Here is a 25,724-nt window from a genome sequence, read left to right on the forward strand (position 1 = left end):
GATGGGGTTGAAAGGAAGGGTCTAATGTGTCACTTGACTGTGGCTGACAAACAGAGAGGAAGGTAGAATCAGCCCTTTGAGCGAGCAAACACACAGCCTAAAAATTAGATTAGAGAGAATAAGAATGGCCTTTCATGACAACAGCCTCTATTAAAACAACACAAAGGCAATAAATTAACTTTTTCACTGACATAAAACATCCTTATTTACTTAAGACAAATTGTAACAAGATTTTCAGACACCATGTGTACCATGCATGAAATTACTGTAAGCTAAGCTGGTTAAGTACAACAGAACAAGCATCGCTTTAAACCCTGCAAGCACAACAAAATAATACATGTATAGACATATTATTTACATTATTTGTGTACAGATGTAGTCTGACCATAATCTAATGAAATTCAGCACCAGGCAGACCTCAGGCTGTTGACATGTTTGCTTTTGCAATTCCACTTTCAGAAGTGGTGGCAATAATCGAGCAAGCATATTGGCATCACAGCCACATGGAAGTCCAGTTTATTGAATATTATTCTCTATTCAGCAAATTGTCCTGGGTCACCACATCGGCTGTATCAATCAGTGACGAATCCTTAAAAACATTCCAAATCAATATAATATATAATAATATAATATACATAATATATAATAATAGTGAAGAACCATAATCTACCTGACATGGATCTTAAATTCATATCTCGACTGAATATATTGTATTTTAGCTGAATGGCGATATCCGTCAACACATGACAAGAACTCTCAAACCATTTTACGGAAGTTCAAAACCTAAGACCAGCAAAATGAGGAGTTAGAATGACCTTTTTCCCTGTTGTTATTATTCTGTTTTCTCTGAAGTATTAATTCAACCAGGACGCAGTTAAATACCAGATAATCTTAATACAAGATTATATTGCGATGCTCTGAGTAAATAAACATTAAATAAACAGTAGCAATACCAGCTTTGGTACTTTGACAGCACCCATTACCTATGACAGTGTTAGCTTACAATATTCAGCCTCAAACCTCAGTGCATAGTGGGTTTTTACAGGGCTGTCAACTCTCACGCACTGGCTATCATGCTACACTCGCCTCTTTCTCCACTCCGCTTCAAATCAGTAGCTCTATTTTTCTAGCTCTATATTCTATTTTTGACAGAGCTCCATGCGGCACTGAGCACTGTTCAGGCAGGAGATCAGCCCGTGATGAGTGACATGAAGGCAGGAAAATGTCAATATAAAACACTATGTGCAGACATTATTCCTATTTTACTGTAAAGGAGCAACTGGAGCATTACAACGTGGACCGCAGCTCGGCGTAGTGTGAGACCCATACCAAAACCAAGTCTGCTGGAGTTCAGGATTGTAGTTTTAAATGTACTTTTACTGCTACACAAGAAACCCAACAGTTTATGCTGAGGATTTGATGACATCCACCAGTGCATCTGACCTGATGAGATTGCACAATCAACCATAGTTTTAAACATGTTTCATTCAAGGAAACAATAACAACATTAGTAGTTGCATAGAGTCTGATTGTATTTGATGCTTTGCGTTACCCCATGAAAAAGCGGGTTACATTATGGTGCTGTTACATCCGCAGATTTTCAACTTTAATGTGTGGGCCTGGAACGTAACCCCCATGATAAACAAGACAACACTGCATACGTAAACCAGTAGGCAGTACCAGGAGCGATGCTACTACTGTGCATATCAGTACATGCAGAGATGGCCCTGGCTAAATTTGAAATGTTAAAAGAGAAATCTGTGGCAAGTTTGTTCAGGGAACATGCACAGACAAAATCATTTAAAATGCCTGTTATAGTATTTTTAATGACTCATATCTGTGCTTGTTATCGGCAAGTACACAAAAGTCAGCACCTATAAATACCCAAAAACGTGATATCGGGACATCTCTAGTTGTGAATTTAGGCTGTAGGGATGTGTGATATGGGCAAAAAAAGAACCAATTACATGTGTTCAACCCTGAAACCTATCAGTCACTAACTGCTCAGTTCTGTTCTCAGCATTGTCTCCGACATCAATGTGTTTATGCTTAAATATGAAAGCTAAATAAGAGGAGGGATGGGCAATTTAGTATTTCAAGTGTCTTGTTGACACCTGTTGTGTGTGTAACATCTCAGACTGTGTTCTGCCAGTTGTAGTCAAGACTGGGAGCTGCATTTGCTGAGGCAGAAGCGCTGCAAGAAACCCTACATGTGTTGTTCTGATCAAAGCCGAACAACTGAGTCAGAAAACATTAAAAATACACATTAAAAATACACCTGAAACAACAATGAAGCAAAGTCCTCCAGACTCTCCACCACTGTCACTGATCTAGTACTGCTTACAGTCCCCAACAGGATCTGGAGCAGCATAATCCATGTCTTTAAGCACCTCAATTGTGCCACAAGGGGGCTTTTGAACAACATATAATAATCATTAATTGGATTACTTGTACTTGCTCCTTCTGAAAGAAGGCAAAGTCGAAACTGAAGACCATTGTGTGCAAAAACCTAGGGGAAAAACTGTACTATGTTGTTCTAATATAGTAAATGGTTATTCTGTAATATTTATAGAGATCCATATATAAATAAAACCAGTGGTATTCACAAACCATCACATATGCATGCATGGCCTAAACATTATTTCCTGAAGAACACTTGTGTGCACACAGCACTGGGCGAAAAACACTTGAAGGGTCCAGTGTCTTGGGTATTTTTAAGTAAGTCCATCACTTCTTGCGCTGTTGTGCATGTACAAGTGGACAACACATATTACATGGATTATGTTATGTTGTTATGATTTATTCAATTGGATATTTGACTACATTATATTTTTTAAGTGGATGTTGCTTCTCGGAAAGTCTTTTATAATGATGACGGTTTCAGTTGCTATGGCACTGGAGCACAGCAACAAAATAAATTGAAACTACATTTTATGGAGGACATTTATGGACAGCCAGGCAAGGCCTCGAGAGTCAACATGTGAGCAGTTGAATCCTGCTATGTCTGCTGACAAAGAAGCGGAAAAACAGACAAATATGGACATACAGTAGACAGATGTCGAAAATCCTCATACCTTTTGAATGGATCTCCGACAGCTGTTTGTTCCGTCTTCCCTTTAGAAGAACAAAGGCACAACATCAAGAACTGAATGAATACATGTCTTTGATAATGATTATTCCGTTCAACCTCTAATACAATCTTAATCATTTGTTGATGTTCATCTGTTAAGTGAGATTGAGCACTTAAAATAACTAAAATAATTTGCATCTGTACGTTAGCACATCAAAATTGCATATTCATCACAGCACTCATACTAGAGTTAGCATTCAGCTTTGCATACTCACTAGACACTCATTTTTGGGATCCAAAAAGGAAAAGTGCAAAATGTGCAAATTGAGAGGTTCAACCCATGTTAATATACGCACGCCTTCCCAATAGTAAACCCACTGACCACACTCACTAGGGTTCAAGCCCAGAGCACGCCACCTTTGAAGCAATGCTCGCTGATAACTAAACATTTGCTGACGTGTTTTACTCTTCTACTCATATCCATTATTAATTGTGGCAAAATCTCCATTCCACCACACACAGAATTATGGAGTTCATTTTCCCAAGAAGAGAAGTATAGAGAACATGTAATTACAGAAGCACTGTCTATTCTACCCATCATCAGTCCCATGGCATAATATACTTAAGTTGGGAAAGTGGACTTTTGCATACTATAATGACGAAAAAGGCAGCCATCAGCTTAGAATATTATGCATAGGTGTGTCAATGGACTAAAAGAAAGGGTTCCGTCAGTAGCATGCCAGTCGGGACAGCATGGCTTGAATCACATCCCAAGAGACAGACATTTACAGTATCTCACAAAAGTGAGTACAGCCCTCACATTTTTAGAACTATTTAATTCTCTTTTCCCAGAACACTAAAGAAACGACACTTTGATATCTTGTACAGTGAAGTGGTCAGTGTGCAGCTTATATATCAGCGCAAATTTATTGTCATCTCAAAATAATTCGATACATAACCATTGATGTCTAAACCATGGGCAACAAAAACATGTTACGAGGTCTCAGGTGCAAATGGGGAGCAGGTGATTTTGATGTAATCATTCTCATGCTCTTTCACACTGGTCACTGGTAGTTCAACATGGCACCCCAAGCCTTCTGAAGTGGTGCGTGACAGGATTTCATGTGGTGGCTAAAACACAGCATCAGCATCGATTTGTACCCCTTGGTTTGCACAGCATAGTATGGTGCCGCATGTGTAGCAGTTAACACACAGCAGCATACTTATATGAACTAGTGGTGTCGGCTGCTGTCGCAAACATAACATGCCTTTCCACCATCATAGAGCCTTGACATGAACACTCAACTTTTTTCATCAACCAATCTGCGGACGTCACTGGAAAAGCAAAGAGCCATTTCTGAACGTTTTATTTCTATTTCCATGTACGTATTTCATCTCAGACATCAACCATGAGTCGCAACAGATGCATTTTCAGCCATAATTAGATAAATAGAAAGGTAAACATGTCAGACCTCATCAGTCGTTGGCGGAAATTGCCTGTAGCTCGGTGTCGAGAAAAATTCTGTTGCTGAGAAAAGAATTTACTGACAGCGGCAACCAGCTGAAGAGTACAAAGACAAGTGTGTCTTTCCAAATCAAGCATGGTGGTGGGAGAGTCAAAGTCTGGGGCTGTATGAGTGTTGCTGGCACTGGGGAGCTACAGTTGAGGGCACCATGAATGCCAAAGTGTACTGTGTCATCTGAAACAGAGCATGATCCCCTCTCTGCGGACACTGGGCCACAGGCCCGTATTCCAACATGACAACGACCCCAAACACACCTCCAAGATCACCACTGCCTTGCTAAGGGAGCTACGAGTAACGGTAATATACTTTCCAAGCACATCTCCAGACCAAGACCCTATTGAGCGTCTGTCGGGCATCAACAAACTGAATGTGGAGAGATGCAAGGTCTCCAACATCAACCAGCTCTGTGAAGCTCTGGTGAACTCCATGCCCAATAGGGTTCAGGCAGTGCTGGAAAATAACGGTGACCACACAAAATACTGGCACTTTGGAGACAATTTTCACTTAGTGATCTAGTCACTTTTGGTTGTGTGTTGACTAATTTTGAGAGAAATTATTGTGTGTTCACTACAGTGAATTTACCACAGTAGATGGTATCAAAGCTTCATTTCTTCAGCATTATCCCATGAAAAGATATGATTTCATATTGGCAGAAATGTGTGCTCACTTTTGCAAAATGCTGTGCACATTTCCCATTGTTAAAAAAAAGGTCAATTACTCAACTGTCAAGTCTTTTAAGATCCACTTTTACTCCTGCCAAACAGAATATAATTGGCAGTCTGTTCAGTAACTGTTACCAGACCCCCTTAGATGTTGCGCTTGTCTATTTACTTCCATGCCTGCTGAGTAGCTGTCAATCAAATTGATTATCTGGCATAAATAGTTTTCTGCATCTGAAACGTATCTTGTTTATTACATCCTGTTGTATCATCTATGCATCAAGGCCAGCACTATTGTTTGCTGCAATTCCATTATACTGTCAAAAAGCAAACCTAAGAAATGAAGAAGGATATTTGTTGCATATGAAAACACCTTCTGGCTGATGAAGAAGTAATACTCGCAATCAGTATTCAAGATGTAATAATGGAGTGCCAAATAGTTTCTTGACAATTATGCTGGCGGACAAAAACAGGTAAACATTTTCTTTATTTCTGGGCTGTTATCACTGAGGTTTGTCTTATACAAAAGTCAGCTTTCATAACTCATCATAAACGCAATGGTCCCTAACAAAGAATATCATCTCTTTAATAAATTTGTACTAGTTGTTTCATAAAAGTCAAAGGTAAATCAATAGGTAAATAGTCAAATTTTAAAGTAAATATGAGCTGCAACTGAGAGCAGGGTATGACAGTGAATTTCGTGATTTCAACCGAGGGCCAATTTGATTCGACAGTTTATCTGTGTATGTTTAAGAACTGAGGGAGGAAACTCCTAAAAATAATGTTCCTCAGGTGTCACTCGGAATGCGACTAACAACCTTCTTGCTCTGACGCTACAGCACTAAACACTACCCCATTTGTGCCAACACATGTATAATAATATGCATATTCTACACAACGTAACTGCAGGGCTTCAAATATTCAGAAAAATAAAGACAGTGAAACAAGGATTTTCTGCTTTTCTAGGCGATGTGAACATGCACTTTGTATCACTTAATCGGTTTTGTGTGAAGACTTGCGGGTAAAACAAAGCCTCACTTGTATTTATTTTGAGGGTAGTCACTTGACTAACACTTGTTCCTGCTTGACTGTTGACAACACTGTCCCCTGGATGTAGCATATTAAACACAGCACATCATAAAGCACTTCCACTTACAGTATGACTCTTTCACCTGGGATGGCAGTAAACAACAAACCTTTACATCATCAAACCAAAGGAAAAAAAGCTCATTTCAAATATTCAAGACCTACAATATATGTTAATAAATAAAATGAACAATCATTTCTATCCATGGACAACAACAAAGGTGCTTGGTAACTTTGCCGTTGCACTTTTTGATACTGGAGCCTCATGAATGGAATACCACACAACAACACATTTACATCACATGATGAAATTTCATTTTGGTCGTCTCAATCATCAATAATTTTGTCGCTAAGAAAGCCAAGACATATCAGGGTGAGACTGGCACAAAATTTCTGTGATCAAGTGAACCGCCATCAAGCCGTGCAGACCGACGACCTCATCTGGTAACAGTGCTAACTCTGTTATTTGTCCAAAACAGCGGGATTGTAAACACACTTTTGCAGGCAGGTCCAGGTGAGCAACTCAATCAGTGGCGCAAAACACATTCAAATTATATAACACAACCTAAAACTGCGAAATAAGTCGTGGCACACCCTTTAAACATGTTGATCTTGCACTCTGCTTCTGTTGGTGGCAGTCAGACTTAGCCTTAGTTCTGCATCACCAGCTCAAAGCACAGAATGAGGATACATTTGAACACCTTAAGAGGATTGCTGAGACTTCCAATTGCGAGAGAGGAGACAACTGTGTTTATTTTATTTTCCTCTATCGTTAAAATACGTCTCCAATCAGCAAGAGTACTTTTGTGTTTATTGCTGAATTCACTCATCAGCATCTAATACATCCAACCCTATGTATGTATGTGCTAAAAATAATTTTGAAACTACCAACAGGAATGAAAGTCCTCCAGAGTCTCCTGAAGGCACCATTAACTACTCTGGTCTGGAGTTGCAACGAAAAAACTCTGCAACCCACAATGACTGGCGGGTTGGCATATATATATATATATATATATATATATATATATATATATATATATATATATATATATATATATATATATATATATATATATATATATATTTTTTTTTTTTTTTTTTTTCCGTTGCAACTCCAGACCAGAGTAGTTAATGGTGCCTTCAGGAGAGTCTGGAGGATATATATATATATATATATATATATATATATATATATATATATATATATATATATATATATATATATATATATATATATATATATATATATATATATATATGTATAGCTCTCACGGAATTACATTTAAAAATATGAGGGTTTCTCGGCTCTCTCAGTGAAAAAGATTGCCGACCCCTGGTGTACATGAACTATTTAATTTGCGAAATCAATCCTCAAACTAATTAGAAACCTGCAGCATGAACATGGTTTTTGTGTTCCACAGAAACTCCAGGATGAGTAAGTGATTCTAGAAACAGCCAGTTTTCAAAAAAAGAGTAACATTTAGGACTCATTTCAAGTCAGACGTGAAGTCTTGAAAGTGAAGTCAAATAGCCACATAATATATGCTTGATCCCAGCCATACTTGTAAAACATTGGCAACTTTCAAATGTCATAATGAGTCAATGATGAAATGAGCCATACAATCACATACCATACCGCAAAAAAAACAATGCTACACAATAACATGGGCAGACAAAAAGCCACCAGCAGTTGGCATGTTCAATAGTAAATCACAACTAACAGCTGGCATGTTTTTGTATCGGTCAATGCTGACAGGTTTTCTTTCTTTCATTTCAATAATAAATACCTCACTGATTGTTTGAGTGCCACTTGTTTCCATTGCCACATAAACAATGTGCATTTTAAATCTGTGATATTCCACACTTCTTGTTGATTTGGACAGGTAATGTGGAAAGAAGGCTATCAGCTCACATCTCCGGAAACCCCACTTAGCTGTTGGGCTTAGCACATCGGTCACGACTCATAGTTTAAAGCGTTGAGTGGAGAGAGAGTCTAAGTGTACTTTTTTCGATAGCACGGCATCACACAAAAAAGCCCGTCTGAGCAGAGAACCACTAAAACCAGGGGGAAAATGCTCATGCGCATGTTCGCAATACAAGGAAGGTTTCTGAAGTCACATTCAAGTTCAACACTCAACAAACACTTTCAAAATAGCACCGTGAAGGATCAATTATCTTGCTGTTAATCTTGCTTGAGGCAACAGTCAAACCGATAATAAGTGATGGACAATAACTGTTATTGTTTGAGTGGTGTTGTCCTGACTGCCCAGTCATAATATAGATTTCAATGTCAAAGCATTTTTAAGCAGCAGCCTGAAAGGTTATGACTGGAATTAATGGATATTTGCAGATGCAGAGGTGAGAAGTCAAAAACATTCAGACTTATGTCACAATACAGCGAGCCTCATGTCTATGCGGACAGACAAAAGTTTAACTAACAGGTAACTCATATCCATTTCTACCTTCAAACTTTGTTGCATTATTACAGTACAAACACTTCCGCACTCCTTTAAAATCACTTTCATTATCATGCTGCTTTTTTGCTATTTGATGCTAATTTATTTAACACTTGTTACTAAATCATTTTAAAAACCTTAGTACTGACTTCATTGTTTCTTTTTGTTCAGTCTATTGCTGTCAAATTGACCCAACAGTGTAAGTACACATAGGTGAGCCCATCAGGTGCCCAGACAGGCTTGACACAACCGGTCCGCCTGCATTTCCCATCAAGGGTTACCACAAGTCTAACCTCAAAACCTTTACCTATCCGGACCTGACCGTCCTCCGCTACAATCATTGCCAAGTGAAAATAAAGGTCGCACAAAAACCAAAGCTGTCACATCACCACATGGCACAGTGCGTTTGTTCCTGCCCAGCAACAAATTGCATGTCTGAAAAAAAGAGACTCTAAAAAGAGTACTCCTTGTGTATTTCAGCTAAGTGGTTTATCATTCACTGTTGAGAACTCCATTACTTCATTCACAACCTGTTCCATAAGAGTACAGGTTCTTAATTTACAATTCGACACCTTCAAAAAGTGACAATGTGCATTGCTAAGATACATGGTGTGATTTCATTTGCTGTTAACATAGCTGTAGAAAGAGATAGATTATGCAGTAACAGAAATGGATCATTCATAAAATAAGGAGAAAAAAAACAACTTACCAACTCTAAGGTACAGGAACTGCCTTATGCGTGAGCCCTTCTTCAGCAGGACAAAAATACAAAATTCTGTAGCAGATTACAGAGTTTGTAATCTCTTACATCTAAATATAAGTAATATGTAGATGGCAACGATAGAACACAAAAACAGCACAATATTTTAATCTTCAATCTGGGTCAAATTAATATTTCTTCTTACTTTTGTTTTTGTCATTTGTCAAGAAACATTAGAAACGTGCGTGATGATTTAACATTCATCGTTGCTTAGTGAGATGGCAAGTTACATTTGGAGAAACATTCATTTAAAAATTAATTAAATTGGCCTATATTCAGTCTCTGTGACAAATTAGAAAACTAGAACTCACAATGACACAGCACATGGTTCCACATTTAGCCATGACTTCCATAAGGGCATAAAAAATCGTAATGATACGTAATTTGGTTCAAGTTTAACATCACGTTGAAGAATATGCGATTGTGTGGAATAGATGTAGCGTAAATGTAAAGAAGTACAGTGTAAAGTGAAAAGCGTCTCCAGACAATGCACCCTTGTCTAAAAACAAACAAAAAAAGTTTTAATCTGTTGTTACCAACCGTGCAGCGCAAACAGTTCTGTCAACAGGCTGCTGGTGCTGTGCACTGCAAGAGAGAAAATGAGAAATGTTTACACAAACAGGGCAGCAAAACATTAAAAGAGGATCACGTATCCATAATATAAGATGTATTTTTTAGCTCAAGCACAGCAGGTCTGCGCTCACACCAGAGGATTGAGCGAAACCTTTGTCCAGAGGCAGATTATGTCACTTTTTTTTTAATTTGTACAGCGCGAAGTTGCAGAAATGAAGGGAATGATCTTTTCAAGGAAAAGATCAAAAGTCAGGATAGAGTTGTAGTGCTGAACTAAGAATGTTAAAGAAGGGGAAAAAATGAGAGAGGAAGACACCAATGAGGCTGGTGGTGGATGAGTGAAGCACCCCTGCCTTGGTGACACCTTATGGGAAATGCTGATAAAGACTAGTATGGTTACATGTTAGTCGGCTTGAAATGTAAACTTTGGACATCAAATCTACAGCATTGTTTGTTCAGAGTCAACAAATGGAAGTCAAGTGAGTTGAATGCAAAAATATCTTGGTCTATTGTTTTCCCCAGATAACATTTTAAATGCATTTGTCATGTTTTGGGAAAGAGGTCTTCATCCATATTCCATGAAACCATCAGATTTATTGTTCAAATAATCATATCTCTTTCCTTTATCAATTTAATTCATCAATATAATGAGGTACAACCATTTGTTTCGTTTTATATTAAATGCCCATATTAGTGTAAGCAAATAAAAAAAAATTGACATTTTACAGTTTTTAAGAACGATTTTCGACAGTAATTCACAAGCATTTACTTGAGAAGAGCGAGGAGATCAATCGTGCTACGAGCGGCAACAGGAAATTTAAGAATTCCTAAAGCCATTGGGTATGTATAAACGCGGTTATGGTATTAATTATTATGTCATTTCGTCTTGAAAAGAGAGAACAACCGTTCAGACAAACACCGTTTGACACGTTAATGAATCACCTTGAGCCTAACAACTTTCAGTGTGTTGCGGCCGTGACCACAATATTCTTTAGCTTGCGGTCGTCATGAAGCTAAAAACAAGCCGCATGTACATTCTACCTTTTATAATAAGACACATTTTTGCACTACGAAGGCAGAAAACGATCATTGTTGATAAACAACATCACTAAATTAATGAGAAACACCAGCTCATACCTGCACAGCTTTCACTCGAGTGAGACGAACTTTTCCCCCGAAGGATTTCTGCCAGAATAGAAAACCTGTATTTTCCCTGAATGAGCGAAGTAGCAAAAATCCCCAAAATATTCTTCATGGTGAATTGTAACTGTTGTTTCTTTCTTTTTCAATAACAGATATATAATAAATTAGCTAGAAAAACCTTCATTGGTTAAACACGGTTCGGATTAATAACGATACACTACTAAATCGATCAAATGCAACAACAGAACTAAGTAACTACTTGCATTCAAAACAAACAATTTATGTATCCTTTGTACAGATTGTATCGATTTGTAATGCGAAACATCGTGTCCAGTGAATCAGAATGCAAATCTCTGACAATAGCTGTTTAGTCAGCGCAATCATTGGAGTGTATCTTAGCAGAATGTTGAAATGCTGAAATGTCTTTCTTAATAATTCTTTGTTACTAAGCAAGATGAGACTTGAATTGATTTGCATGCAACATCAAATCTTTACAAATTCTCCGTCGAAGATAGCTCAGCATGCGGAGGCTGAGTTGACATTGATGAGCTTTTAAAGTATTTAAATTTGAGTTGGGCAAAACCTAAAATGTGCCACTATTAAACACCTCACACAAGCAAACCATGTAAAATACATTCACCAGAAATGCATGATCCAATTATCCGTTTGGACGCGCGACAGAACACATTTTTGTCAATTAAAGGTCCAAATGTATGTATGTGTGTGTGTATGTGAGTATTTTATGTACCAGTAATGATCAAATGACCTCATCAAAGTGTCTGGCCACCAGAAAGAGGCAATTTGTAGAGCAAGAAGTCGCAGAAATGCAGATAATGACATTTTCATTGGAAAAGGATAAGATCAAAAGTCAGTGTAGAGTATTAGATGGACCGCAAACAGGAAGCAAGTAAACGTCCCTCCCCACCCCCTCACCTCCCCCGTACACTTGCGTATACACTCATAATAATCACGTAATAATAGACAACTGTTGCATCAATTTTATTTGTTCACCACGTTATTTAAAATGTTTACATATATAAGTATAATCTGAGAAGTTCTGCACAGAATGCAAATGTCTTTAGCGGTTCACAACAAAGATTGTTTTCAAGGAAGATGTTTTAATTGAGTTGTTTCTGATTCCTCAGCTAAGGTTAATCATCATCATCTATGTCTTGCAATATTCAACAAAGGATATACAGTACAGACCTTGAGCAAAATAGCACCTTTCATTTAAAACCTTACTATTTAATACAACATCATTATGCTCAGACAGATTAAATCAAATCAAAATTTTGTTTATTGCGATACTAAGGATCCTGATGCTAATGATACAAATTCATACTCAGAGTACAAATGCATTTCTGAGGGGGAATACAACTGAAGGTTAATTCCGTTGATACTCCCACCAAAACAAAAGCAAGCAACAAAATCATTTTTGGAGACTTGAGTTCAGGATGGATTATAATTGAATCACCAGTTGCATGGTTTTTTCTCGTCCTTGAGAAACAGAACATGGCAAATTACTGTATGGATTTTTCTGTACAAGGCATTGGATCAATAATACTTAATGGTGAAACAGCTCAGTTGAAATATGATCTAAGTTTCTTGAAATTTCATGAAGTTCTAAGAAATTGGTTTAGCCACCACACCACCCTGTGAGAGGGTATGTATGATGGCAAACAGCTCGAAGGTGAGGAGAGACTGCAGCTTTCTTTCATTCGCGAACATCCCATGACTGCTCAGCAGACTTCAGAAACAAGACAGGAATTCTGACGGCGACGGAGTTTTCCTTCTTCCTCTTTACGTATCCACTGTAATGGTGAATATGTTCTCCAGGCAACTGCTTCTGTGCTGTTCCTCGCTCTGACACACAGCGCTACTGTCTCGGAGGATATCTTCAGTTTGCATTCACTATCTTTTCATACAAAGTGTCATTAATATATTTATGTGCTGAATTGGCACTTACAAATGCACACAACCTTGCGAAAACACAAACACACCTAGGAATGCAAACAAGTGTGAAATTAACATACGGACAAAAAAACAAACAAACACCTGAACAAACACACACACTGACAAACGTAGTCTGCGAAGGCCGGATGTGGAAAAGCATTAAAATATTAACACACACGCTCTGCCGAACAATGAAATATAAATGTTCACCAAATACGTGAACGGAAACGGAAAACACAATCCATAACCAAACACATGAACACAGAGACACAGAAATACAGACTAAACTGACACTCACACCCACATACTGTATACACTTCAGTACACTCCCAAGTGAGTCAACTTAAAAGACGGAAGAGTACTGGCGAACTTGGGGTTGTTGTTCTGCCTGCCTGCCCAATACATTTACACACATTATGCCCACAAAATACCAGCAAGCACTCGCATGAACAGACATCGAAAAACCACATACCAATTCAGTTGGTTAGACAACCATAACCATCCAAAACAAATGGCTAACCTTAACCAGGAACCCAATCATAATGACCCAGATATTTTGACTTTTTCTCCCCAAAACTTTATGTGGTCCAGCCAAAATATCTGCACTAAGCAGATTGTACTCATCAGATCAGTGTCTTGACAAAGATTAATTCACACAAGAATATTAATACATGTACACACACTTATTATAAAACAAATGTCAAAGCAGGGAAGCGAGATTCTTATTGAGCCTTAGTGGCCCGCTAATCTATCAGCGCCTTCAACAGAAACCATCTGCACCTTCATCCCATGACTGCCGCTTATGGTTGTTACCAAGCATGAATGGGACACACACACACACTCACACGCACATCAGTCAGCGTCAAAGATCCCCTGCTGTAAGCACTCAAGGACGTCAGTTTGCGTTAGTGGCGTGTCATGTTAGATTCTCTTCATGTCCATCACTCTGTAGCCCTCAGAACAGGACGTGGTGTTACAGTGACAATCCTCCTGCAGTCCCCCAAGCTCTTGTCCATGTGTTGATGAGCTCCTGACATCCAGTAAACAAGAAGAGACGAGGGGGCAGATCATCCTTCGGCTGTTATCTCCTTCGTCGAGTCCTGCTCCTGATGGGAGTGATACAGGGCACAAGTGGACACACTAGTCTGACTCTGACTGGATTTATGCTCACGACTTGTTTTTCCTCCGAGAGTATTGTGTTAGGGAAAATGACAAAGCTCTTCACTCCATTAGAGATTTTCCGGCCAATTGAACACTGACTAAACAAATCATGTTTTTTTATTGTTTTTATTTTAAGCATGAGGCTTTTGAAGCCACAGACACTTTCATCAGAGGAACAGAAACATGATCCTTCAATAGGAGTCTTGTTAGCCTCTTAAAATGTAATTGGATCTATTCAGTTTGTCTTACAATATTTACAATTTGTGACAAATTATTTCTGTGATTTGGTGGCTAAGTGCACTTATCTGTTGTGCTTCATTCACCGCTGCTTAATGAAGCCTGTACAAGACAGCCTGGGTTTTACTCGTGGATAAGCTATTTGAGCTGTTTATGATCGCAGAACAATAAGCACCTTGCACATTTAACCATAATGACTCTTTGGTTATATTGCCTTCTGCATGACTAATTCTGCTCCATCACCGACCTCGGACTGTCAGTCGATTGAGCTGATTTCAAAGAGTTACTTCACTTCTTGAATGGAGTCAGACACATTATGTTCCAGATGAACTCCATCAGCATTTATCTTGAAACCAGAATGCCTTGCTTCCATCGGTTAGTGAATAAGAGTGCTCCGTGATGAAGTGGAATAAAACATCAGCTTGGTTTATGTTAGGGTTATTGCTCACATCACTATTTGAATGGGATTCAAATTAGTTATTTATTCCACCTGGGAATTTTGGAATGCAGGTTCCAATCCACACAGTCACCAATCATATATCAAAACGTCATGACACATTACATGTAAAATATGAACCACCATCATTTGCATAACAACAAATCCCCATGAGCACATTTGTAATAAATGACGTGGGCTCTACTCTATCAAATAAATAAATACATAATCTTCCATTTTGTTAACATAAACCTCCACAGAATTTGTACAACAAGTTTATGGAAATAAATAAATCATCATCAAAATGAAAACAGCAACACTGGTTCTTCAGTCTCACAGCTGCGAAGTGAGATGGTACGCGTCTCAAAAACCTCAGCAGGGGTATATCTGTCTTATGGTGCTGCTTAGTGATTCTACTTGCAAAGGGTGACAAAGTGTAATAATTGCTATACAACCAAGTTATCTATAGTGAGATTGGGGCAATTCAGACACATGGTTTACCCAGTGTCACTAGTCAACCCCTGCCATGACACCTGGATGTTGATGGCTCAATAGCTACTGCATTCAGTCCATGAATTCCTTGCAACCCCTGAACCCATGTGGGGCACTGCTCGCAGCCCACCTCAGTCGCTTCCCTGTGAGCCTTCCTCCAGACGCTACAAGCTCTGGACTCATCCACCATCCTGTCTCACCAAGGGACAGAACAGAAGAAGTACCACCTGTTTGCTGGCCCTTGACATCAAGACCATTGATAGTGTGTGACTTTCATACAATAGAAAAGCCAGTGACTGCAGTGTTTCTGTTTCAATCCCTTCTGAAAGCATCGGTGAAGACAAAAGTCATTGAGATTACTGTTAGGCCTCTCAATGACAGATTGAGCTGCGAGCGATCCATCTGTTTAAGGAGTCTGCTGACACAGTGTCCCAGAAGACCCACTTCTAGTCAAACAGCTTTACAGAGGTCCATGTCAAACCAGAATGTTCAAAGCATGCAATCTTAAGTTTGCAACTGACAACAGCAGCTTCAGTGATACAGGAACGTTGATCATCATCCAGTCATGCTCAAGGTCTCAGGCCCCGCAGGGACACAGAGGAAGCTCGCTGCTGCATCTTTAAGGTTTCACGACTACATTCTTCAGAATGCTCTTATGCATTCAGAATTATTTTGCACCACAATTTTTATTTTTATTTTTTACCATTATTACAGTACGGGCCGCTCACTGGGCTTATGGATCTAACTCTCATTTAGAAGGTCATCTTTGTCTAACTCTCCTAAAACCTATTTGCTTTGTCCCACAGCCGCCACACAGTAGTAACAATGTCAGAACCAACACATTTCTGTGTGAACCTCCACACTGAAGCTATAATGCTTTACTGAAGTGTCAGTGAATGCCCAAAATACACCACAATATGACCAGATCATTAACACATCTTTTGTCACTCTGAGGTGTTGCCACTTCATCGAAGAATATGAAGTGTCTTCAGAAAAGAAAATGTCTAAGGTGAGATACTGAAGTGGTGCTGTCCGATGTGGTGAAATTATTTGGCTACTTGACAAGAGGTGCTTGTAACGCTCTCCAAACCACAATAACCACATTCAGGTTAGCAGCATCACAAATTGTAAAGATACAGTGTTTAAGTCTTTCAAGCCGGTACAAACTAATGTTCTTATGAAGTGGCTCTGAAGGACCATCCAATCAGCCGACAAGCATCCAGCGATTAGTGGCAAACCTCTGATGTTTGCTCAAGGAACAACACAATTGTGGAGATATCCATACACGCGAAGACCATACACGAACGAGTATCTGACACTTGCAGAGACATGCATTTGAACCGTGACAGAGCTGTACATCATGCCCTGAAAAACAAGCAGGTCTTACAGGGATTCTTGAAACGTCTTTCTCTTCCAAAGATGTGTCTTGTTTGAAATGTCCAACAGCCTCCAGGTGATGAGGGCCAACCTGGTGGCTAAAACCGCTCTGCAGGTCTGTGCTACATGACTTGATGATGGTCCATGAAACATTCAAGCAGTACTTAACTTCAGGGCCAGAATATCTGTCTGCTAAGGCCATTATTCTGAGCACAGACCATTTAAATAGTCCATGAGCACTCTGCGACCTCTTCGGGTTAGTTGTTGAGATGCATTACTATTATGCAGATTTATTCCTGCCTGAAAAAACACACAAAAAAAACCTTTTGCTGGTTGGTCTTTTGTATTCTGGTTCTCCTATTATAAGCCATGTGGACTTTCAAAAGGGCTACTTTTCTGTCTTCCAGCTAGAGCAACAGTTTTGCTGTGGGACTGATTGAAAAGCTGCCTTTGAAAACTCTAACAAATTGATTCTCTCTTCATGATTTTGCCTCTTATTCAGGACAGCAGATAATGTTGTGAAGAGATAAGCCCCCAAGGTCTCTTTAAAGGCTTTAGTGTCTGGCATGTATGGAGGGGAAAAAGAAAGAACTACCTATTCACGCCATTGTCGAAACATGAGTGTTTTTTGCAAAACACTCAAAGGATAAGATGACATCTCTTCAATCATTATTATAATCTGTTTCCTTTTCACCTCATTGACGTGATCATCGTAGCTGTTAATTCATGACACTATTCTCTATGACCTCACATGTTTGCATTCAAGAGAAAAAATATCTTACAGCAGTTTTGCCCCAAAACTGACCAACAAAAACTTATTTAATGACACTACGGTAATGTTAGTAAACAAGATTTTTTTTCCTCACCGAAAACAGTGGAAGTTAAATAGTTGAATTGTCTGAATAAAAATATCAACTAGGAGCTATCAATAATTATTATAACACCTCAGAGTGGTTGGCTAAGAACCTTTCTTTCATTTAAAATTTCAATGGAATAGCTGGATTACTGTCCCCTGCACTGTCAGTTTGTATTAAACTGATTTAAATGTATCAAACTTGGTCATGCACTTCATTTATTTTTTTGACCCAATGGAACGGAGGTGATGAAGAGAGAGAGGGTGGCGGTCTCATTGGTTTCACCGCAATATTAACCAGGAGGAAGGCTCCTGAAGAAATCAGAGTTGGATTTATTTCATCTAATTGAGCGATTCAAATGCAAAGTGTGACTGTGTGGTTGTAACATAACACACCAAGTTCAGAAAATCACTCAGTCAGCAATGAAAGGAAATATCTGAGAAGGAAGGGCGACCAAATATGAATGCATATTGCTCAGGACTGGCCTGAAAGAGAGATTTTGAGATCACTTTTTGCGGTCAGGGATGGGGAATGAGCCTTTGGACTGAGCAATATCTGTTAGAGAAAGGAAGAAAACTACACAGGAAAGTCTTTTTTTGTTTGTTTTTAGATGAACTCTGCACTGCCATGTGACAAAGTGAGGACTTAAATGCATATAGCCTCCACTGTTGAGGGAAGAAAACAGCTTGAATGATATGATGCACTCCCTTACAATAGCTTGGCAACATTGCAGAGTACTACATGGGCCAGACTAGACTAAGATTCCTGCTCTAAGTTGCACTTGAAACATCCTTTTTATTCAGGTATTGGGCCAATAAAGGTGCATTCCACTGATGCAGTCGTGACGTCTGTTCCAGATTCAAATCCATTGGAAACAAAGGCACTTGTGTCCCCATGGTTTCATCTTCTTACAGTTCATTATCACGTTGAGTGATTAAGCGGAACAGTATCACTGCTCTGTCATTGATGAATAGAAGCATATATTTGTAGTGTCCAGCTGAACGGATGCAGAGTTTCCACAATGGTCTTGGTAGGCACCTACGGTGGGCTGTTATAAGCATTCATGCGTGGATACTGGCCTGAGATTACAAAGAAGAACAGTGCGATGGAGGACTCGAGAGGCTGACTCCAAAAAACTAGAGTTGTCTCCTTGGTGCTCTGATCATGCTGTGAATGTGTGCACATTCCAACAGAGTTACCAACACAAACAATCACAAGAATACTATCATCACGAGTGTCAGCATCTTGATGTGCTGGTTTGTCCAATTTGAACAGACATTAACATTTCTGTTGCTTCAACAACATGTGTTTCACTGGTGTGGTGGAAAAACTACAACCTGGAAGTCAGTGATGTCAAACAAACTGAATAGCAGAAATTCTTATTGAGACTTCTTGACCTGTGGCTACTTTGCATGTCACCTTGAAAGGTACCAAGCATTAGTTTTTTGGATTCCAACTGACTCAACACAATAAAATGTTTGGTATGTATTCACAGATTAATAGTTTTCTGCCTTTCTGCATTAAGGCAGAGACACTGATCTGCTGTTTCTAAAGAACGAGTGGACAGGTCTCATGCGTGACCCCATCCAATAAACACTTGCACCTCCTTATTCAAAGGGGTGTTCAGTTCCGATATTGATATTGGATTGATGTCGGCCTGATATAAGCCAAAAAAACGAGAATTTAACGGTTCACTGAATCAAAAATCTCTTATAAAACCTCATACTGCTGTTGGTGTTTAGCCATAGCTGAGGAGTAGCCAGCAGCATGCAGTCTGAGACATGATCACAACATGTGCACTGCTGCAGCTACATTTTCCGTAAACTCAAGAAAAGACGTGCAGGTGAGTGCAACACTTGTCATGCACAATTTCCTGTGGTGAAAAGTTCAATACCATACTGGAAGACTGACAAAATGATGAGCCACTTATTTTTAAAAGAAAATGTTTTTATTGTATTTATTCAGGTTATATTTCAGGGTCCTCTCATTTATTTTATTCAGTTTTATAATGCTGTAGATATTATGTTGAAGGTTAAGGGTTATGCAACCAGTTGTTTAATAATAAATGATACAGCATAAGCAATAAAAGTGCGCATGATTGGTTCTCATATTGGATCAATATCAGCCAATACTCAAGGCTGCAATATCGGTATTGCATCGGAAGTGAAAAAGTAATATTGGGATGTCCCTACTTTAATCATCCATGTTTTCATTTTGTCCTGGTTAATAGTAGTTGTTTTCAGAATTGCTTGGCCACAACAAGTGCTGCAGTCGCAACTTGAGCAAGATTTTGCTTGCTCACTCACAGGTATTAGTACAGGCCAGGTCACCCTTTGGGTGACTGCCTGGTTGGAACCTTCCTGGACCAATCGGTGACCACTTGGTTAGACCTGCTTCTGGGGTAATACCAGATTAAAAGATGCTACTTTTAAATCTATAAAACTGCTCAAGGACAAGAAGAAAATGAACTGAATTATGGGGTTCAACCCAGAGTTCTCCATTTGCTCCGTTTCCTGCTTTTGGAATATCTTTGGTTTAAATATGACCAAGTATGCAAAACGAAAATGAAACTTATTTTTCATTTCGTTTCTGCAGAAGGGAGCAACGCCAGCTCTGCATCCACCTACAGGAAATGCAAACTACCTGAGAATAATACTGACAAATGGAGACAATCCATTCTGGTTGAAAGTTTTATCACACAAGGGCAGCAAAGTGAAACCTAATATGTCTTTTCAAACTTTTGCTATCTCATTCCGCTTAATTCGATTCCTCAAATTCAACTACATTTGTGCCAGTTTTTTGGCTGTGAAATCTCTGAAGACCACAAAGATATCATATATTTAAGGATCAGGACAACGGGAGAATTTGCAGGCAGTTTGGAGGAATAAGTGCTTCTTCCTTTTTGTTATGCTGAATGCACTGTTAGTCACATGTGGCTCCTCAGCCAGATGACTGATGAGGAGCCGACTGCTGAAATCAGTCACTGATTCAGCTTTCAAGTGGGGAAGTCTCTGCCATGAAAGAGCTCCTTTTTAATACAAAAGAAACATTTATAAGACCTAAATTAAAAGGTCAGCGAGCTACTGATGACGCAAAGCTGGAAGTGGCAGCTCATTCAACCACAGAATTTAAAAAAGGAACTGTAGGCCAAATTGACTTCACAACGGAGGCATAATATTTACGACTAATTTTCATTATATTTTGGGGCATTTAAAAACCAATGAGGCATGACTCAAGAGTCGTTTAGTAGTCACAGAAAAGTGAATGAATTCATTGCTTGTGCTGGTGAATGTTGACTCACTTTCGGACTGAAGATTTCTTGCAAAAAAAACCAAAACACTTGAGGCACGATTAAAAGATAAAAAAACAAAAAAACAAAACATTGACTGAAAACACCCACACTGCGCCAAGTACGCAACAAGCTGACCTCCAGTCTGTTCAGACAGAAGACTCATGATGGAGCCTCTGTTTTCTTTAATCCCTTGTTGGGAAATTCCAAGTTATTTACTGTTGAATAAACAGTCTGTTTGACCTCTTGAGTGATTGTCAGTGGCCTATCATATACTGTACAGTTCAGGTTGCCTTCGGTGGTGGATTTGAAAACATACATTTCAGTAGTGCTACCCTGAGAACACATGTTTATCACTTTAAGGCTTGTATTATCGCAATACCAAACCATAATCTGTCTGAACCAATCCATTATGCAGCCATGTTTTAACTCCACGGCCACACATGTATCAATTTACCCTCTTGAATTTCCTGTGACCGAATCCAACTTCCTGCTCTTGTGTCAAACTCTTTCTCCTCCCTGTGCTTTTACCCAGTCAGTCTTCAAGGTATCATGAAAAGTTTTGGGCATGATTGATGTTGCGCTGATTACTGTGGATGAACCCATGAATTATACAAGAGCATGCCACGAATGCTGGAGCTCAAAATGACAGGCTGCGTGAGGAAACCCAGCAGATCTTAGAAGACTGAAAGCATTTTGCTTCATTTTGAGAGCATCTTGCTGCTGTTGTCGAATCACTTCATTTGAAATGTCCAAACTCAGGCTGTAGGGCTTCTGGAATTTGGGTACAACTGCTTCTTAACCCTTTCAATTTTTTCCACTTAGATGTTACCATTCCAACAGGATGTAGCTTTAAAAGAGATAAAGACATACTGTTAATGAGAAAAAGCATTGTAATTGATTCATAATTGATCTTAGCTGCACTGGAATGTGAAAACTTGCTGGAAGTTCTCATATTCCATTTGAGTGTCCTTCTGAGATTACAAACATTTCAATGACAGTGAATCAGAGGTTTAATTTAAGAAGCATGTGTGTGATCATGGTCCCCCAACCTCTCGGTCTCAGTAGCCAGAATAAAAAAAAAAAAAAAACATTGCATGAATTTATTCACTGAGATGAATGTACATTTGTTGTACCTTTTATCTGAGAGTCTGTGTGAGTGAAGGTATGTGCATGTGCTCATACAGAACCCACTGCTTGCCTGTGTTGGGCAACATTTCCTAATCTGACTGGGCTGCTGAACTCTGATAACATGGGTGGTTTTTGGAGACAAGGAAGTTTTCAATGAAGCGATTCCACCGGGCATCTTGTCGCACTCCGACAACTGCTTCTCTTCTGAAAGAGTTATTGCTGATGATAATACTATCAATCTTTCCCTATCAGGCTCAATAATGCACTGAGAAAATAATGAGAGAGCCACTAACCTCAGGCAAAGCAAGAATGAGACTTAATGGAGTTTTAACAATTTGTAATAACCTCATCTGACTTCGTGTCTTCTTTTGACACAGTTTGCGGACACAGCAATTCTTCGATTGCACTTGACTGGAATTTGTTCTTGTTTTCAGCTGATGCTGTGTGAATTTAATGACTCTTGACTGTGGTATTTTTCATCAAAAATAGTTTTACCTTAATCATCAATTGTTCAACTTTTTTAATAGTTTCAACCTAGACATGAGAAGAATAAAGGCAAAATAAAGGGATCCGACTGCCGCTGCCCTAACTCCACCCATGTAAAAGCTCAGGCCAAATCTGAACCACAGTCATTTTCAGTGGCCTCCAAGAATTCTGAAAAAAATGTAAATGGCTCTTTTGAATTAAAATTCAGGATGAATTTGAAGTGACCATATAGTCTACATCATAGCCAACGCTGAGAATAATAACATAGTTAATGTCCAGTACTCTAATTACCATTTGCTTTGTATGAACGCTGTTACAACTACTACTGACAATAAAGTACAACTGTTGATAACTAAAGCTGCTTATTTAAAGCTTGTCGTCCAACATGCCCATAGCACTAACAGGAGGGTGGATAGGAGAATGTGCTTGGTGAGCCAACCAGATGCAGTGATCAGCTCACGCGCTACCGTATGCAACTTCTAAACCAGCAGAGGTGTGTTGCGTGGTCGTGAGCTCAATATGCCAGTGTTTTCGAGTTGGAAATGTATTGTACAGTGGTACCTCAGTTCTCGACTGTTCCAGATGGCCGTTTGAGAAGCGATTTATTCAAAATGTGAATCGATTTTTCCCATTACAATGAATGGAAAAAGAAATAATGCGTTCCAAGCCTTAAAATAGGCTTTTGTAGGAGTGAATGTAGAGTGTCTGCTGCAGGTGCGCTGTTCCTCTATGTGTGTGGCCGCTGCATGTGGGAGGGGTTGTCGAGTGAGTGACGTCTCTCCAGAAGTGAAGAGGTGTGTGTCCAGCTCTGAATGTGCGGTTTTGTGCAGTTTGGCTGTGATAAACCAAGTAATGCTCTGTCTGAGACTCGAGCCGACGACAGGACATCAAACCCTGGAGTGAGCGCTCCAGCCTCGGAGGTGTGGAGAGCGAGGACCTCCCCTGTGACACTCTACCACGGTCCAGTGTGGAGACAGGAAAGGTTTTACACCTCAATATGAAGAAAAAACAGTCAGTAAATGTAGCTAACGGGACACGTCTGCATACAGAGGCTGCATCGTACACAATAACAAAGCGCGTTGTGGGTCAGCTGATCGGTCCCGCACACGCATGTTTTTCCACCTTTTTTGGGGGGCGTTCGAGTTCTGTATTTGTGTTCGAAATCCAAAGCAAAAAATTTTTCGATTTGTTCGAATTCCAGGACGTTTGAAAAATACCACGGTACTTGAAGTAAAAAGAAATTATGTAATCACAACATATTCATGAGTTTTCTAAATGTCCACAGTAGGTGAAAAAAAGTAATTGTGACACAGTAAAGGAATTTACATTCGGTTTGTGCCTACTGCATGACCTTCACACTACCACGTTCATGCCATCAATTCTGTCTCTTACTGAATGTGCAAACATAAACTGGGTCATTTACAGGCCGTATGACTCAGAAACACTGACATGGCCTATATGCATTGAACAAGCTTGACTTTGGTTGGAGATCAATATTTTTTGGCCCAGATAGGAACCAGCTTCATCAGGATTACAGCCAGATATCTTCCTCATGTGGCCTTTATACTAGAAGCTTGTGGATGCCACATTGTCAATATCATCAGTGGAAGACATTATGTTTGGGTGGATTTCCAATCGCCTTCATGTTTCACGTTCTTCTGAAATCTTGACTGTAAACAGAATGCCATGAATGTATGGGCAGTTCTTGTGGTTGCCTTCATCATAAATCAATTTAATGTTATAGAATAACTCCATGACAATAAGTGACTAACTTTCTATGGGCTCGATGGAGCTGTTTCATATTCTGAAAATATACATTGAAAAATTGTTTTGTAACACAGTTGTCATTGAAATAACTATTGTTCTATTGTTAGCCGTTCATTTTGTTGTTTTTTTTTGTTCTCCCCAATTCTTACCTTGAACCTACAACGGAAACTATAGGAGCTGTCCACTCACTTGATGATGCAGCAACACAAAAGCAACCTCACAAGTGGTCCATTACCATATGTATGAGTTTTCTGAATGTCCACGGTAGATGAAAAAAAGGTATTGCAACATAGTAAAGGGAATTCACATTCGGTTCGTGCCTACTCTATCAGCACTAGAAAGGCTGTATGACTTCGAAAGTTTCCAATGGGTAAACAAATACAAAAAGATGAATGCAAAAAATGCAATCAAATGCCTGAAGTTGAGGAATAATGCTTTGTAAACACCATCCATATCCCCAGGAATAGCTGTGACTAAAAAGGCTTTACAAAAGCAAAAAAATCTAACGATGGGAAAGACAAAAGAGTGTGGTGATGAACGACTCCGAATATGATTTATAGCCGTGTGTGCATGAGTCCCTCAAGGTAAAAACAAATGTTACCTTTCTGATCGGCGCCACTAAATTTCACCTACGTTATTTACTGTACATATTGACTTTAAGGGAGAGCATTTATCAAACTGATGTGAAGTTTTGTTGGTCATTCTGGGACTAGATGTGGGCAGAAAATGATTACAGACCTATGGTCTCATGACAGTATAAGAACATCAGAAAGTTGTGGTGTTCACATCTGAAAGTCTGTCCCTATTGGCCAGAAAGTATTCTTAATGTAAGTATCAAGTCTGTGCCAATTAGTCTCGGAACGTCTCCGGTTGCAACCTTTCTATTATTAACTTGAGACTGGGAAGTCCTATGTTTCAAGTCACGAAAGAAAAGACGGACAGGCCAACCATGCGCCCAGTGGAGAAATGTCTGCTCTCTGATCTTGTCCCTCCTGTCAAACAAGTGTTGCCATTTTATAAAAGAGAAAGTCCCTGAGTCCTTGAGTAGGTTTCAACTCTTCACAATACCTTGAAGTGTTCACTCGTAAACCACTGGGCCTGACAAAGTCTTTGTTTTCAAGCAAGCACTGGTCATGTAGGGATCAGTGAGTCTTAAATACGAGTCAAGTCTGGGTCAACACAACCCACAACCCTCAAGCTAGGCAGGATCCATATCCTTCTATTTCATACAAAGTTGAACCTTTGATTCTGAAGCAGTTCTCGAGTCC

At 39.3% G+C, this 25,724-nt stretch overlaps 1 protein-coding gene across 4 annotated transcripts in view; it reads right to left on the minus strand.

Moving 5' to 3' along the window:
- gpat2 (glycerol-3-phosphate acyltransferase 2, mitochondrial) overlaps positions 1-11,305 on the minus strand; it is a 97,954-nt gene extending 86,649 nt beyond the window's left edge. Inside the window, exons 1-4 of one of the 4 annotated variants that reach the window (XM_053871853.1) lie at positions 11,268-11,305; positions 10,098-10,142; positions 9,507-9,546; positions 3,075-3,114 (exon numbers count right to left, since the gene is read on the minus strand). The gene's annotated coding sequence lies outside the window, so the exon portion shown is untranslated. Of the gene's footprint in view, positions 1-3,074; positions 3,115-9,506; positions 9,559-10,097; positions 10,143-11,267 lie in introns of those variants that run through there. The other 3 variants (XM_053871855.1, XM_053871856.1, XM_053871854.1) reach the window with 3 other exon arrangements.
- Positions 11,306-25,724: the final 14,419 nt, after the last annotated feature.

Source organism: Synchiropus splendidus, chromosome 7, assembly GCF_027744825.2.
Source record: "Synchiropus splendidus isolate RoL2022-P1 chromosome 7, RoL_Sspl_1.0, whole genome shotgun sequence".
Classification (NCBI taxonomy): domain Eukaryota; kingdom Metazoa; phylum Chordata; class Actinopteri; order Syngnathiformes; family Callionymidae; genus Synchiropus; species Synchiropus splendidus.